The sequence below is a fragment of the Protopterus annectens genome, chromosome 14.part0, assembly GCF_019279795.1.
Source record: "Protopterus annectens isolate FY-2018-M chromosome 14.part0, PAN1.0, whole genome shotgun sequence".
In the NCBI taxonomy this organism is placed as follows: Eukaryota; Metazoa; Chordata; order Ceratodontiformes; family Protopteridae; genus Protopterus; species Protopterus annectens.
In genome coordinates, this window is record NC_056748.1 from 215,197,084 (window position 1) to 215,212,412 (window position 15,329).

Below are 15,329 nucleotides of genomic sequence, written 5' to 3' on the forward strand. Positions count from 1 at the left end.
GCTTGGTCAGAAGCAATTAAAAGGGAACATTGATCTGTGTATGCACCTGGTATCTATACAGGAGGGCCGCCATCATATTGTTGTACCAGCTGAGTCAAGGGAGGACCTGGAGTGCTTAAAACATAAATTTAGAGAAATGGGTAACCCCCAGAGAAATGCTACTATGGAAAGGCGGCTTATTTTACACAAGCAATCAAAAGCCTGATGAAACTTTTGCAGCATATATAACTGACCTGAGAAATAAGGCTAAAATGTGCAGATTTGGTAACTTAGGGGAGGAGATTATAAAAGACAGATGTGTGTGGTAAAAGACAGACATGTGTGGTATAAAAGATGATGCTGTGAGAAAGATTTTGCTTCATGACAGCGATTTAACTTTGAATAAGGCCATTGAGATTTGTCAGATATACGAGCTCAGATGCTTACAAATAAGAGATGCATGCTTCCAATAACTTCCAGAGCTTATGTTGATGGTATGTAGCACATGGTTAAAAGAAACAGGCCAAAGCACATGGCAACAACTGTAGCCCCTGCAGCACTCACTGGTAAACCTGAGAACTTCAAATTCCAGAGTTTGCACAGTCTCAGTGAAGCATAAGAGTTAGTCAGCAAACGTAAAGCATGGGCCCCGACCTAGTTTCACTACCAGCTGTTGTAACTGTGGTGGAAGTCATGAATCTAAAAGGGAGAAATGTTTAGCTTTTGGTCAGCAATGCCACAAATGCAATAAATGGAATAATTTCAAAAGGTTTTGTAAATCAAAAGGCCCACATTCTTTTATTAAAAAGGGAACATTTTAAGAAATGAGTTGATCCATTAGAAAGCTGCAAATCTGCTTTTTATGTTGATGGCGTGTCAGTGCTTCATGAAACAGCCAATCCAGTAGATTTAAGGGCAAAGAATGAAGTATTTTACACTGTCCGGATAAATGGCAAACCTATAGAGCTCAAAGTTGACACACGTTCCAAGTGCAATGTTATGTCAGCAGAAACATTTACTAGAGTGTGTAATGGTGAAAGTTTTGATTTGGCACGGTGTGCGAAGCTTTTTTGCTTATGGAAGTGAAGAAATTCAAACTGAAGGCTCAGTTGTGCTTTCATGTTACTCTGCTGGGATATCTTATGACTTATTTTATGTAGTCAAGAGGCACATCCAGTCATTATTAGGGTTCAGAGACAGTTTGATAAGGAAGTCCATCAAGTTAGCTTAAAAGACCACTACTCTAATTTTGACCAGTACATTTTTTCCACCTATGCTGATCTTTTCGATGACAAACTAGGCAAAAGGAGTTGTGTACTCCATGAAGTTAGACCAAGAGGTCAGCCCAGTTATCAGGCCAGCTCATAAAGTTTCAATAGCCTTGCAGGACAGAGTCAAGGCTTAGCTAGATAAAATGGTATGACAAGGTGAAGGTTGTCCAGTTGAAACTCAAGCTGAATGGGCTTCTTCCATGATGGTAGCTCATAAGAAAAGCTCAGATGACACCAGAATATGTATAGATCCATGAGAGTTGAATAAGGCACTAAAAAGACCTCATCATCCTATGCACACAATCAAAGACATCACAGCCTTGATGCCAAATGCCACTGTTTTTTCCGTCTTAGATGCAAAGAGCTCATTTTGGCAAATTCAGCTTGACAAGAAATTCTCATTGTTCACTATGTTCAGTATTTCATTTGGCAGGTACAGATTTTTGAGAATGCCATTTGTGATAAATTCTACAAGTGAAGACTTTGAATGTGCAGTGGAGCAACGTTTTTTCTGGGTATCCTTGTGCGATTATAGTAGACGACATACTAGTAGGAGGTAATTGTGAAGCAGAGCATGACAGAAACCCCAGAAAAGTTCTAGAAAGGGCATGTCAAGTGAATCTTAAGCTCAGTCCACAGAAATGCAAGTTCAGGCTACAAGAAGTTACTTATGTTGGTCATTTATTTACTAGTACATACAAGCGTATGACCAGACCCTTCAAACCAAACAGCCATTCTTGAGGTACCAGCTCCAAACAATGTTCAAGCCCTGCAACATTTTCTTGACATGGTCAACTATCTAGGCAAGTTCATTCCAGACTTGAGTCAATTATCAGTACCGCTCAGAGAGCTGACATGTAAAGCTGTATCATGGTCTTGGTTAGAGCAACACCAAGGAGCATTTGATGTCCTGAAACACAGAATTGTTAGTCCACCAATTCTCAGATAATATGATGTTCACAAACCAGTTACACTTTTCTGTAATGCTTTAAAATTTGGTGTTGCTGCAGTCATTCTACAAGAGGATCAACCTGTTGCCTATGCATCAAGAACTCTTACCCAAACAGAGATGCAGTATGCCCAGATCAAGAAAGTGCTTTTGCCAATTGTGTTTTCATGTTCAAAGCTCCATGGTTATGTTTATGGTAGAGCTATCCAGATTGAAACGGACTACCAACCTCTAGTCACTATCTTGAGAAAACCTATCCGTTCAGCTCCAGCACAGCTGCAATGCACAATGCTGATATTGCAAAAGTATAATTTTAATCTTGTCTACAAAGGCAAACTTATTTATTTTGCTGATACCTTATCCAGATCACCCAGAAACACCACAGAAAAGCTGAAGAATGAGAACCTTGATTTTCAAGTCATGGAAGTGAGAAGGTTTGTTTCCACGTGTCTTGATGAGCAGAGAGATCCCACAGCCACAGATCCATTTTTACAAAAGCTCAACGACTTTCTCAGTCAAGGATGGCCATCAAAGTAATCAGTTTACCTCATGAAGTGCAACCTTTTTTTCCATACAGAAATAAGATTTTGTGTGACAAAGGTATCCTAATGAAAGGTCCAATCTGATCAGTTTCTTTCTGAAATTTGTGCGCCTTGTTTGTTGTAGCCCAGAAGTTAGTAGTTTATTGGCCATTTTGGGCTAATTTCTATCTCTTTCATTTCCCTGCTATAAAAACACATTTGCACAGATTTGGTTGCTCGGCAGCACCGGTTAGCTAGGGTTAAAGCATTCCCGGCTCCACGAAGTCTACTCTTCAATTTTTCCCTTGGAACTAGACAAACTTTCAACTTAAGCACTCAAACCATTCATTTCACAGCCCAGCACTTGCTCAAAATTCATAGTAAGCACTAATTAACCCTAGCACTAGACTCCCTATACTGTCCAGAAGGACAAGGCTCCCTATTCATCCCTACCAGCCAAACAGTAAAACAGCTCACTTTACCTATTCAGGCATGTCCAAAGGGCAGTTTCAGGTGTACTCTCCAGTCCAACTGGTGAATCTGGGCATTTTGAGGCAATGTTACAACTGTCTCATGTACACAGACAACCCTCTCTTCCTACCACCAAAAACTAATATATGCGAGAGATGCAATTATACAGCAAAACTGGAGGCAAAGCTCTCACAACCCACAACTGGAACTGACAGTCAAGAGGAGAAGAAAAACACTTGCAACACACCACCAGTCTTACATAGACCTACTAAACCAACACTGGCAAATAACACACACAAATGCACAAAAACATACTCGGAGGCTCTAAATAAAAATCTGCAAAAGCAACCGAGACCGCCAAAGCAGACACCCAAGCAACCTCCACACCCCATCACAAACCATGAAACACATACTTCACAATCAGTGTGCCATGCAATCACAGCCCTTAAGACAAAATAACATACCCAACACACTAGTAATAGGTGACTCTATAGTCAGGCACACTGATGTCCCACTAACTAGGCTGGACAAGGAGAAGGTTACAGTTAGCCGTCTGTTGGGTGCCAGGATCAGCTACATATCACAAGCACTCAGGTCGCTCCAGAACAATTACAAATATGACTCTGTCATTGTCCATGTTGGTGTGAATAACCTGAGATGTACCTCCCTGGACTACATGAAAAGAGACATGGAAGAGCTCTCTGACCACGTAGCCCATGCCGGTATGACCCTGACTAGCATCCTGCCCTCACCAAGAATGATGCCACAGTTATCAATTTCAACAATTAGCTAAGTTTCTGGTGTCATTCAAAGGAGATCCAGTATCTGTCCACCTGGGATGACATGCTCGACAAGCCACGTTGCTTCTCAAGCGACGACTTGCACCTGTCACCCTTAGGCTTTTAAATACTGGCCAAGGCTTTTGCCGCCCCCATAGTGCCATTTATAGGCAAGGCTCAAAATACAAACCCTACCACCGTAAATAGCACAAGTAACCAAATACTGAGTGTAATGCTACTCAACGCCAGAAGTCTAAACGTCAAAATGCATGCACTCATGGCACTCTTCAGTATGGAGAACATTGATATCTGTGCAGTAACAGAAACCTGGTTTAAGGCTCCAGACAGCACCCCAGCACTACCAGGCTATAACTTATACCATACTTTTCGGCCAGAGAACCCGGACTGAAACACAAAAGGCGGGGGTGTATCCATGTTCATCAAGGATACCCACACCTCCAGGTTAGTGGCACAGCACAATGCCACAGAGATCATCCATGTGCAACTAACAATGGCCAAAACTGCAATTCAAAATTGTAGCTTGCTATAGATCACCCACCATGACCCAGGAATCCCATTCTGCGTTTCTGGAGACAATGGAAAATATAAAGGTCATACCAAACACCCTAATATTGAGTAATTTCAATTACCCATACATTAACCGGGAAAACTACTCAAGGACTAACTGCCTTAGCCGATGCTTCCTAGAATTTATAAACTCAAACACCCTGGATCAACTGGTCAACACTCCCACCAGAAGTGACAACATATTGGACCTGGTCATCACCAACATGGGCGACTGGTGTTCTACACTGGAGGTCAACCCCTCGCTGGTTAGATCAGACCATAGACTAATCACGTTGGATATCCACATTCCACCCCCACACCCAATCAAGGAAACCACTGTGAAAACCTTATCAAAAGCAAACTTCACGTTACTTAAGACCAAGTTGGAAAGGTTCACAGCCCCCATGCTAAATGACAATACTGTCCAAGCTGCTGAATCCCTTACAAAGGCACTCTATGAGCACCTGTAAAAATGAATGCATTGTACTATCCCAAGGAAAACCAATACTCACTCCTTCAAGAAAAGGAAACCAGTCTGGTGGACCCCTGCCATAAACAAGCTATACAATAGAAGGAGGAAACTAGTACAGAAGAGTAAAATCCCAAAAAGGAAAGACATCCCTGATCAGTATCAGCAAGAAACTACGATCCCTCATAAAATCATCTAAGGCTAGCTTCGAAAGAAAAATTTCCAAGGACTCCAAAGGTAACCACAAAGTGTTCTTTAGCTATGTCAAGAACCTAAGTGGAAACTCTCAGATCTGCTCTGAGTTAGTGCAGAAATGCACAAAATACACTGAACCAACTGATAAAGCCAACATTCTGGCAGACAGGTTTAGTGCAAACTTCACCCCCTAAAGGGCCCATAACCATACCAGAAGAATGTACAGCCCCGGCAATCACTGACATACAGGTTAAAACAGCCCTATCCAAAGTGAAAAATACAGCTTCAATGGGACTGGACAGTGTCCCAGGCTGTCTCTTACATGAGCTCCAAAATGAACTAACCCCTCACCTAAACACACTGTTCAAACGCAGCCTCTCTACAGGCTACATATCCACAGAGTGGCACACAGCTACAGTTATCCCGGTCCACAAAGGTGGAGCCACAATGGACCCTGGGAACTATCGCCCTATAAACCTGACTAGCCTGTTCTGCAAGGCTATGTAGCACATCATCATGGAATTCATTAACAGAGACATTGGGAACCTCCAAACATTGGACCCTACCCAGTTGGGTTTTGTTAAGGGCAGATCATGCCTCCTAAACCTGGTGGACTTCTTTGAGACAGTTACTAAGGCTTTAAATGAGGGAAAGGTGGTCCACACAGCCTACCTAGACCTCACAAAGGCTTTCAGCACTATTCCCCATTCTGGTATTATAGACAAGCTCACCAGCCTGAACATAAACTCCTATGTCACAAGATGGGTTGCCAATTGGTTCACGGATAGAACCCACATGGTAAGAGTTGCAGGTTCTAGGTCAGACTCTAAACTGGTTACAAGTGGCGACCCCCAGGGCTCAGTCCTGGGACCCCTCCTGTTTGGTACATATTTCTCAGAGGTACAAGCAAGCACAGGAGGACTATGGCTGTCCAAGTTCACAGACGACTGCAAACTGGGCACCATAATTGACTCTCCAGGTGATACAGACCTCCTTCAGAAGAGTCTCACTGAGACAGATACCTGGTGTCAAAATCATGGCCTCAAGCTAAATGCAAAAAAATTGCATAGTCATCCCCTTTGGAAAAAAACAAGACCCAATTAGATAGTAATCACTCCTTTGATAATCATATTGCCAAGGTGGTTAGAAAATCCTTCTATATGGCCCACCTAATCACAAAAGGGCTCTCATCTAGAACAAAAGAGGTTATTGTGCCCCTCTACTCATCAATCATCAGACCCATCATAGAGTAGAATGCCCCATTTGGGATGTACCTTACAAGACACCTCCAACAGCTGGAAAGACCACAAAAGTACCTCACCAAGAGGATTACTGGCCTCAAACAGATGCTCTATGCAGCCTGACTGAAAAAACTCCAACTGTACTGGATTGCATACCGCTTACTCAGAAGTGATCTCTGCCTGACATACAAGGCCATGTCCAACCCAGAATTGATGGACATGCTCCACCTAAAAAAAAAACAAATCCTCAAGATCCACACGCTCTAGGGATCTAAACCTCACCACAATGATAAATAGGATATGCTGGAGGGATACATTCCTGTCGCAGAGACTCCCCATGCTTTGGAACAGGATGCCAATCTAGATTAGGCAGAGCAAATCACTAACGCTCTTCAAGAGAAACCTTGACGAGTGGATGGGAAACAGAAAATTTACCCCGAGGATCACTGCAGTGGCTCTGCTAGACAGAGACACAGGGAACTAATGACTCTTCTGGACAGAGGCACAGGGAACTAATCTAAGGGGGCGGCAAAAGCCAACACATTCTGGCTAGGCTTATGGATGCCCTCGGGCAGATAGCCTAGTACTTACCTATGAACCTAAAAGTAATCATTCTAAAGTCCTTGCAACCAGATTTCATTACTGTCTTGCATTGTGGTCACTCAGGAGTCAACTCTACCAAAAGAAGGGCAACAGAACTAGTATTTGGCCTTCTATGTCACAAGACATTGAGAAAGCATGTTTATCTTGTTCAGTTTGTAATAGTACTAAGCCACATCAACAGAAGGAGCCACTTCATCTAAACCAGATTCCAGAACTACCTTGGTTGACAGTAGCCATCAACATCTTCGAATGGAATGGTCAACATTATTTGGTGTTAGTAGACTCTTACTCCAACTGGTTCAAGATTGTCTTGCTTCCCAACCTAGCATCCAGTACAATTATTACTAAGATTAAGCATAATTTTGCTGTTCATGGAAGTTTATTTCTGACAATGGCACACAGTTTACAAGCCAACAGTTCAAAAGATTTGCTGAAGAATGGGACTTGACTTATGTCACAAGTAGCCCTGACTACCCGCAGTCAAATGATTTGGCAGAACATGCAGTTCAAAGTGCAAGATGGTTACTTCAGAAGTCAAAACAAGATAATAGTGATGTTTTTCTGAATATCTTGCATCTCAGAAATGTTCCTCATGATAAACATCTTGGTTTACCTGCTCAGAAACTTCTGTCAAGACAAACCAGAACCACATCACCAATCAGTACTCAAATGTTGGTTCCAAGTGTCAAAAACAACAGGTTAGTGAAAACCAATCTGTTGAAGTAGCATTTAACCCAGAAGTCTGACTATATGATAAAACCAGCAAACTGCTCAATCCATTACGAGAAGGAGAAGTGGTAAGGATGCAAACGTCCAAAGGTTATGATTGGATTGGTGTTGTGAAGAATATTGGTCCACAGCCCAGATCGTACATTGTAGAATCAGAAGGAGCAGTCTTTAGGTGGAACTGGAAACACCTGAGACCACTGTCTGAGCCTATACCACAGCACACAGCCTGTGAGAAAGACTATCTCAGAGTGAGTTGTCCAGTGTTCCAATTCCAGAGAAAGTTCCAGAGGACATTCCCATTCCTGTGACGAATCCAGAAGTTTCTGAAATGAGTTGTGCATCACAGACTGTCACTGTTGCTAAAATTTATCCTGACTGTTATGTTATGAGATATGGTCGCATTGCTAAACCCTGTAACAGATACGAAGCAACTTGGATGTGAACATTGTGTTTTATTTCTAAATGTGTACATTTTGTTATAAGCTGTTGAGATGTAAGCATGTATGTATGTAAGGTCTGTCTGTTAACCAGTTTGTTTATATTTTATGATGCTGCTATCCATCCTGATGTATTTCTATGTATTAAAGCATCTAAATGAAATTTCCCACTTGCTTGTCATCTATGTTGGAGAGGGAAGAGTGACATCATCCATCTTTTTTTTCAGGGGGGGGCTGTTTTGCACCTATGAGCAGATCAGTAACTGCCACTATGCCCGCTTGCAGTAAAGCTGACCATAGATATGCCTTACATATTATCATAGCCTTAATTATATTACCTCTTTATCAGCCACATCTTAATGAGACATTCCATTTCACAGCATTCATTACCTCACCCTTCGTACATCTTAATGAGACATTCCATTTCACAGTATTCACTACCTCACCCTTCGTTACTTCATGTTCTTGATGTCCAGAATAACTATGAACGTTATGGCATTTGTGCGGCTTATCTTTAAAATTTATGAATAATTTCAACACTGAAATGGAGGAAAATATGATATAAATGGCTGTGTTTTTGATCCACACACTTAATTTGAGATGATAAGCGACAGAAATGTATTTTTAGAAAGCTTTTATGTCTTTGGTTTTGTAATGTCTTATAATCTGAACACAATTTGTAAAATCAAGTTTGGATTTAAACATTTTACAAGGACTGATATATAGGTTTTGATGCACTTTCTTAGCACTGACAATAACGTCTTCTTCTTTTCTATATGTAATTCTCTTTGCTTTATGAGGACTTCTTGGTATTCAGTGATGCTCCTTTACCAAAACACCTCATTGTGCTCTTTAACATGCCTCTACTTAGAACTATGTACATTTTTCTCTGACTTCTTAACCCATTTTATTTTCTTGTGAATGTCTCACTATCAGTGAGCAGACAATTACATTTCAGGAAATGTTAGTCTCTCTGACACACAAATCTCTGGTTTAGAACATTGTCCCTTCATTCAAAGTGTCCTGGTAATGCACTAAAACTATCAGAGCTGGAAAATTATGCAACATGTCTTATCTTCTGGCAAAAAGTTGATGGTAAATTCAGTTCATGTCACAATCTAATTTCCCATCTTCTTTTCACATTAATTATGCATGTATGTAAATAACATTTAATAACATTAAAATGGAAGTAACAAGTAACCTAGCTCAAGCTGCCATCAGACATATTTAAAAGTACTTCTTTTACAATTCTGACAAGGTGTATAGCCAGATATATATCAGACAAATTTAAAAGCATTGAGGCCATTATGTCCAAGGTGTATTACCATACACATTATAGTGTTTAGTTAAAAATAAACAAGTAAATTAAATAAAATATTTTTCTGCAATGAGATGTGCTACAGTTATCAAAGAATAGCATAATTTCAACATATTAAGTATTTTACTATATAAGTTTTGTATTTGGAATATCTAAATTTCAGATTTTCTACCAGTATCAGTAAGGTAAGTTTTCAAGAAATATGTGTTAGCTGGGGTGGGGGTACAGCCACGTTCTGAAAGCTTGTACAAAAATTCTAAAATTAATGGGTGTACACCGATTCTACATACCATGGCTTTCTCTTTTAAGCTGACTATTATGTACTTAGGGAGTTTATCATATTCTTCTCAAACATGTTCCAAGGAAATTATTATAGCCATCAGTGACTAAGTTGCAAGGCACAATGTTAGCTTTGTATCTGATTATTAATAGGAAAAGTGACTGAAAACCAAATATAGAGGCTTATTGAAGCTTTAGTGGTAAAAATTTTAAAAAGTGTAAACACCAAAATATTATTGAAGCTTTAGTGGTAAAAAAATTAAAAAGTGTAAACACCAAAATATTGGCAGAGCACTAAATTAAGAAGTCTTGTGAAAATGTTTCCATATAATTTTAAATAAAAATGTTATTTTTCTGGCTTATAGTTTAGCAGGACAATGCTTAATGACTGACAAAACAATCATGTGCCCTTTAGTAGTCCTCCCACCATGCACTATCCAAATGATCTTCTTTTTAATAAATGTTAGTTGAGCTACATATCACCCTGTTAAGACTCAGTGAAATATGCATTACTAGTACAGCCTTGTTCAGCTGAAATAAAATACTTAAAAAAAATAAAAAAATAAAAAAAATAAAAATAATCGGTTTCTAGCAATGTGAGAAATTGTAAGAAAATAAAAACAGCAAAATATCAAGACCATTACATATAAAACCTGTATAAATAATGAATATGGAACATTTTATCAAACACCAATTGCTGTATAAACTGAAAACTAAGGCTCAGTAAAAGGTTATACAAAGAAATTGGGTTTGGTCAAGCTTATACTATATTCCAAACACTTGATTTCAGAGGCATGCAAATTAAAAGCAAGTTTGGTTACTTAATTACTATACATTGTTATGATAACATAATGGATGGAAAGAATATTGTATCAAGCAGATAAGTTATACATGGAAAAAGATTATTTCAGAGGCAATACTGTTTTAGTACAGTTATGAGGTCACACACGATGGTATGATGCAAAGATTACATAATCCCTATGCCTTAACACACAGGAACAGAATATGCATGTACAACACTGTATATACGCTATGGTGTGCTGAGTGAAAGCAATGAAGCACTACAAAACAAAGTATTTAAGTGGAAGACAAAAACTGAACATGCAAATTATATGTAACAAGAACCTACTGATTCTTCTGGCTGTGTCTTTGATTATACATATATTAAGCTATTGCTTCATTCTCAATGGTGACTTAAGTGATTCCTTTACTCAGAGTATAGGGATACACAATTGCCTGCATACAGATCAGTTATACCGAACTTTGATAAACTCTTGCAATCAAATTCTGAACAAGCTGAGGCTACAGAACAAGCTAGCACATATTACATTCCTGTATTATAGCTACAGTATTAGATACATTCTTATTTGATAAATCTTGCACTGTTAGGCATCCAAACATCTCTGCTGCATGTCACAATATCTACCAACTTTGTTAATATTTATCCACCCCATCTATTGCATATCTAGCCTGGAAAATGGGTTTGATCCACTAATGGCTCATGTGTACCTTATCTGTACTTTACTTGGAAACAGGAAGTAGAATGCTAGGCAGCCATAATACTACAGGTATTGCAATGTATTCATTTATTATATATGCAAGCTAACAAAAGTGATACAGATGGGCTTTCATATTTCAGCTCAAAGTACTGGACTTTTTTGTTGTGCTCAAACTTATTTTTCATATAAGCTCACCATCAAAGCTTCTCTGGTGGTTGCTATCTCTATGAATGAATGTGACATGTCTTTGTGTAAGACCAAGCACTGGCTACTCAACCCTGAACTTCTGATGTTTCTGGGCCAAAGTCACAAAAAAAAAAAAAGGGTTAATAGACAGATTAGGGGTCGACAGTTTAACATCACACCCATATAACCACTTTGCGGTTAATAAGACAGATTAGGGGTCGACAGTCTAACATCACACCCATATAACCACTTTGTGGTTAATAGACAGATTAGGGGTCGACAGTCTAACATCACACCCATATAACCACTTTGTGGTTAACAGACAGATTAGGGGTCAACAGTCTAACATCACACCCATATAACCACTTTGTGGTTAATAGACAGATTTGGTCTGCAGTCTAACATCACACCCATATAACCACTTTGTGGTTAATAGACAGATTAGGGGTTGACAGTCTAACATAACACCCATATAACCCCTTTGTGGTTAATAGACAGATTAGGGGTCGACAGTCTAACATCACACCCATATAATCACTTTGTGGTTAACAGACAGATTAGGTTGACAGTCTGACATCACACCCATATAACCACTTTGTGGTTAAGAGACAGATTAGGGGTCGCCAGTCTAACATTACACCCATATAACCACTTTGTGGTTAATAGACAGATTAGGGGTCAACAGTCTAACATCACACCCATATAACCACTTTGTTGCAGAATTTTGCTCACCTGATGAGGTACACAAAGAATGTGTGTTAAACAACATTTCCACATAGCATTTTCTTCTCATTTAATTGTTCATACATTTTTCAAGCTATAATACAATTCACAATTGTAATAATTAACCTTTATTTGAATAACTCTTTCATAACCCAGTCTGTCAAACTATTTGCTTTAATTGCATATTTCAGTTATGTACCTCACTGTCTTCAGTCATCTAGTAAAACAATTCCAGTTCATTCAGGTTATCTGTCATAACAAATAATTCTGCAACAAAATAATTTTGCCATCAACACAGTTTTTGAAGAGGGTGATGCTTTAATTTATCCTTTGTCTGCATACTTTTACATTATATTAGAGAAATATGTTAAGAGAAGATATATATGAAAAGAAGAAGTTTAACTTTAGGACGGTTAACTCAGTACTTTAATAACAATCTTTCCTAGACATCACTTTAGTTATCTTATATTTTTGTTATCAACTCTGTCCAGAATTCCAAACGTCTTCTCCAACAAAAAAAAAAAAAAAAGTTGCATCACATTCTTTCGTTGCAGTCACTGCATTTTTTTAATTCTAAAACTTGAATAAAATTGTATATCCACTTGTTTAAAATGTTTTAACAAAGGAAATTAAAGTTCTATGACTGTTATCATTTCTGTCACCCAACCTTATGGTCACCATCATGCAACATTCATTTAAACATGAGTTACTTAAACCGGCATTGCAAAAAAACCTACATGGCACCAACACCTTATTTATGAAAATTATATCATCAGCAGCCATTTTCTACTATCAGATACAATACCACCTAAAAGTTAATACAAGATTTTCTGCCATGAGTCCAGTACTTCAAGATAGCTACACGAGTTTCTAGTACATATTGTACATCATGGTCTTCGGTTAGAGTCAAACCCCTACTCAGTACTATATCTCTTTTAATGTAAGTTTATAAGTTATTTAGATATGCTAATACCAGTGCTGTAATACATACCTTTTATTTCTGCTTTGAGTAATTCTTATAAGACTAATGTACTTCAAAATATCATATTGATTCTGCCCTTTCCAAAGAAATTGCGTAACATTCCCTGGGGGGATGCATTAACACTTGCACCAAATATACACCACATGTACAGCATTCTAAGTGAAGAGACAACAGAAGCATAACTCACAGCTTCATTCTCCTAATTTCATTTTTTTCACTGATTTTCTTGCAGCCTTAAATATTGAGGTGGATTCATAAAGGTTACCACAAACTATAGACTACACATACACATCTTTGAGTGACTAGAAAGCAAACAAAATGAGATAGGAATGTTCCTGAATACAGATCATTTACACTTAAGTGTCAAACCTAGTTGCTGGCTCAAGATGAAATTAGATCATCATTTCATTGCACATTTCTTTGTACAGCAAGATTTATGCATGTACTTAATAGTGAATTTTGGGTGAAAGTGGTCTAAAGCTGGTGCACTTTGGAGAAATATCAAGGTGTTGCACTACATGGCAGAGAACACACATTCTCCATGATGCAGTGATGCTGGAATAAGAAAAATAAACATTGCTGCCAGCGTTCTTTCTCTCCAATTGTCTGTGTGTGTTGGGGGGAAGGCTTGAGCATGCAACACTTATTTGTTTTTCCTCAGCTTTCTCAAAAATTGAGCAAGTCAAGTACGTATGTTCTGAAAATGGTTGTAATATACAAGCTCTTGTTGCTATGCAAATATCATACATTCCTTTTAGTGATGGGAATTTACACTGGATACAATGTTCTTTTGTATCACCTGCTGTTTCTTGTATATTCCTGTTAATTTCTGTTAATTTCTGGCACAGTACAGAGATGTTTAGATGTTTCAAAGACAATGAATACCACAAAAGTAGAGATGTAAAGTACTCGTTTCATTCTAAAACTTTATAAAATCTACAAAGGAGCACCTCCGAAGGGAACCAATGTCTTTTGAGCTTAAAATTTTATTTTCAACACAATAAAACGGTAAAACAAAAAAATAGTACACGCAAACGCTTAACATATTCACCGCATTTTTTTCAGTAATAGGACTTCTTCAGATGTACTAATACCCCTTCATTACTCTCTCATTTATATGTTAAGACCAATTAATGACAACTTATTAAAACATTATGCGTATTGCAACTAATTCAATTAAAATTTCCATAAAAGACACATAAAAATAACATGAATCAATGACACATCAAGTTGTGAGAGTGTAAATCCTTAAAAATTGACATCCCTTTTCTAAAAGCAGATATACTTTTAAAATTGATCATCACTTGGACCTAAAAATCCTAAAAAGTATAATACATAAAATTAAATTTAAATATACAAACTTTGTCCTTCCACTTTTTATAATTCAGTCATTTGGCTACATCTAGTGGTTAAATAACCTAATTCACAATTTTACTGCTCTAAGTTTTTGAGCAGAGGCTAGGGAGACAGCATCATTCAGACCAGGAAATTTAGTGGCTTCTAGTATTATTTTCCATTATAACTCTCTATACTCTAGTCTAGACTTCCATAGTCCCCCTCTCTGTTCCTTTGGTACTACTTCCAAAACAAAAAAATAAAAACTAGTTTTATGACATGATATATAATGCTTATGCAATGCATTGTTTGCATTCTTATTCTTGATACCGTACCCATGTTCATATATTATCGTTTTAATTTCCTATCAGTTTTCCCTATGTAGAATGATGTATTTATATCACATAATGCTAAATACACCACCCCGCTTGTATTACAATTCACAAAACTCTTACTATGAATCCTTTTATTCCTACTGTCCAGATATATACTGTCACCTTTTTTTCACCAATGGACACTGTGGGCAACACCCACATTTAAATGTACCTATTTCTTTCATTTTTCATTAATTTACTATTGCTACTTTTTTCAAGAATGTTTTTTATATTGGTATCTCTTCTATAGATGAATTTCAAAGGTTTATTAAAAATAACATCCAAATTGCCGCCTCAAAGCAAGAGTTTCTCTGGTTTGATCCTCGGCTGGGGTGCCTTCTGTGCAGAGTCTGCATATCCTCCCTGTGGTCGCGTGGGTTTCCTCCGGGTGCTCTGGTTTCCTCCCACATCCCAAAGACATA